Source organism: Amblyomma mixtum, chromosome 3 (genome assembly GCF_055824585.1).
Source record: "Amblyomma mixtum isolate Tamu chromosome 3, ASM5582458v1, whole genome shotgun sequence".
In the NCBI taxonomy this organism is placed as follows: domain Eukaryota; kingdom Metazoa; phylum Arthropoda; class Arachnida; order Ixodida; family Ixodidae; genus Amblyomma; species Amblyomma mixtum.
Genome location: NC_143014.1, coordinates 255,234,261 through 255,237,539, shown reverse-complemented (window position 1 = coordinate 255,237,539; position 3,279 = coordinate 255,234,261). Strand labels below are relative to the sequence as shown.

The window sequence follows — 3,279 nt, the reverse complement described above, 5'->3', positions numbered from 1 at the left end:
GCGTCGGTGGTTCAGTGGTAGAATACTCGCCTGCCACGCGGGTTGCCCGGGTTCGATTCCCGGCCGACGCATAAGCTCCTTTTTTTGTTGTTTTATTCGATAGCATTCCGGTAACAAAAAATTGCATTGCAGACGTTCTTTCGGAAACCTCACTTCTTCACCACGCGCATCGCACGTGATAGAGTGATCGAAGTCATCCTTCTTGCAATCGGTAGTTATCGTTGGTTGCTTTCGTTTTGAGGAATCCATTCCAAGAGAAATTGGTTTACTGTGGGGCCCGCTGTTTAAGATCTTAACGAATGTGAGACAGAAAAAAATCCATTACACCTATGGGAATGTGAATTATGAGAGCCAGTCCGTCCCTGCTCTGGTTTTGCAAAGTTGCATTAGCTTTGACTGCTTCTACCGCGTTTGAGTACGTCGTGCTTGTTTTTGTTTGGGATCACAGCGAGTGCTTCATGGTGTGAGAAATGTGTTGTCAGGGGCTTGAGCATTTTGTCACACAGCACGGATGCGGCCAGCGTTCCCATAGTTTCTGCTCTCTGCTCGACCGGCTTTTTCACTTTAGGCCGTTCGTTTAATGAGGGTGGTAAAAGTACCCGAGAGTGGGTTCTAAAGGTTAATGCAAAGGATCTAATTTGAAAGTTTCTTTCAGTGCCATTGGGCCAGTAATGTCTGAGTTCTTGAGTTTAAAATGACTTGGCACGCACGTAAGAGTTCTTCTTTGCATTTAGCATTGAATACATTGACGTACTCTGCTATTCATTTGGTTTCCGGTCGCACTCAGCGCTACCTGAGCCCTAGCTAAGACCCCTAATGAATCAACCGGTAAGATTTGCTGCAATCCAAGCAAGTAGAAAGGAGAAGAGTGCTTTTTTCCCTACGAAAGTTGCGCACACCCTGTAGAATTCGGCGGTCTTTCCTTGCGAAGGTTCGTTTCCTGGTCGGATCAGGGTCCTAGCCAGGGGGGATGTTTCGGTTTGAGAACACCCCCAAAATTTTCTGAGCGCTGCATCTGCTCCCCTTTTCCCCGGATTTCCACCTTTTTTTCTCCCATGCTGTTTACACACTGTATTGATACATTAAAATGTAAAAAAAGAACGAAAATAACAAGAGTGTCTCTTTATTCACGAAAATAAGATTGATGTTCGTTGTCGCGGCTCTACAACAGGAAGTGGAAGTTATTGCAGAAAAGAGACACTCTTCGTCTCCATCGCACGACGTATGACACTCTTTTTAATTGCAGGCACAGCTCATCTAATTAAACATTCCTTTTCCCGCCCGCCTACTTTTTCACCCTTTGCACTGTCCTCATACTGCGCCTGGGCTGTCGGGTGCAGGTTCATATGCATGGGGTAGAGGTTTTGCCAAATGCCATTCGTTCGCAGTTGGTCACTTTGTTGTAGAGCAGAAGCTTTTGAGTTGGTGTATATCACGTGAAAATGCTGCAAATAGCAGTGATCATCCGTACGAGATATTTTTTTGTGTGAGAAATAAACCTCCTTTACGAATCAAGTCCTTCTAGTACTGTGGGCACTCCTGTTTTAATGTTGATATTACAGTTAACGAAACAACTAACCATCTTGCTTTATTAAAGCAGGAAACTTAATTAAATATACTGTTTGACCGCAGGGTCTCTTCCATTTTATTTTTTACCGGTGGCGTATAACCCCCCCCCCCCCCCCCCCCCCCCAAAAAAAATATTTCTTGAGACGCCACTGCTTCGGATCCTAGGTTACCATGTCGGCAATTAACTTCGTGAGCGCAGTATGCGAGCTATTCTTGACACACAATTATTGAAAATCTATTGCGTTTCATGTTTGATTTGGAGTTGATTGAGATTAGCCACACATATTATCTGAACCCGGTCCTGACGAATGGAAGCGATGTCCTGAGTATAGGCCACTTCCTAGGAAACGAGCAGTGGCAATCCCCTTGATGAGCCAGCCATTTCAAGGGCACGGGATAGCGAAGCCCCAGGTGTGCGCCTGCCTCCGCAGGGAGTAGGAGAGAAGAGGGTTGGATAGATGAGGCTGGCGAGATGCGAGGAGTGGAGGGCAATGAAGAAATACCCGATTGAAGATCCCCTGGCAGTCGAGCTCTGGACTCGAGGGAGATGTCTCAACACCAAACCAAGCACTAACGCTTTTCAAATATTGAATCAACATGTGGGCAGACGAAATTACGGCCAACCGATGCTGACCTGCGGTATTTCGGTCCGCAGGCGGCCGAGTGCTCCCCTTAACTTTATTAGCAGTGTTTCCAAGACGGAGAGAATTATAGAAGACCGGAATCCCGCCTCCATCAATGTAGCAGTCTGATCCCCGAAACTAAAGCCCATACAATGCATTCGCAATGCATACACATCGCACGCCCTTTGCGGCGGACTTTCAACGAGTTGGTCGCACTCCTGCGCCGTCGGTCGATCGTTGCGAACTGCTCGGCCATCAGCGAATAGGATTTGAAGAGAGGCTGGCTGCTCGCATTGGTGTATCTGTTAACGAGCACAAACGCTCTATAATTTTTTCCGGATTATGAAAATGCACGACAGCTCAACTAAATTACTCACAATTTCAAATAAACACATAATAAGATGTCTGACATTCATATTCGTCCCAAAATTTCTTGACTGATGCCTCTAGCATTTGATATAGCGTCTTCGATTGGCGTCGCAAAGGCATTTCGACTGGACCGTATTTTCTCGTGCGCGTTGCGCTAGCTGAAATAGCTTTCACACGGAAACGGCAATACCACTCTTGACAATTTTAAAATGGTCAGATTTTTAGTTGAACAGCGCTTTTGTGACCTTGGCTAATAGAACCGGAAACATGGTCTGGAAGGAAGCCAGGTTTAATATCAAGAAAACGAAAATAATTTTCTTCTGGCATCTCCAGTGTGAAGGCAAGGGCAAGACCATTTTCTTTTTAAACCTTTATCATGTCATTCTCTTGGTAGGACATTTTCTTGGGGTCGCAGAAAACCAAAAAAATGTCTGCATATCTGAAGACATGTGTTACCATTCCACTCAAGCGAGAGTCTCCTAAGATTTTGCTTAGGGCCGGCAGCAGACAGGAACCAATAAACATTACAATCTTTCGTGCGCACTTAATCCTCAGGTGCTGGTGATCTAAAGAGATGTCAGCAATCATTTCGCCAATTCTTCGTGTTTCAGAAAGAAAATGGAAGGGAACGTGAACGGAAGAATGGTAAACAAACCAACGAAATAATTCTGCCTCCAGAATTCGTTTCTAGCTATTCATTTGACGTCTTATCGATTCT

At 45.3% G+C, this 3,279-nt stretch overlaps 1 non-coding gene across 1 annotated transcript; it reads left to right on the top strand.

Annotated features, from left to right (window-relative positions):
- TRNAG-GCC (transfer RNA glycine (anticodon GCC)) lies at positions 1-71 on the top strand. Its single transcript has one exon. It is a non-coding gene; the product is annotated as a tRNA-Gly (tRNA).
- The last annotated feature ends 3,208 nt before the right edge of the window (positions 72-3,279 follow it).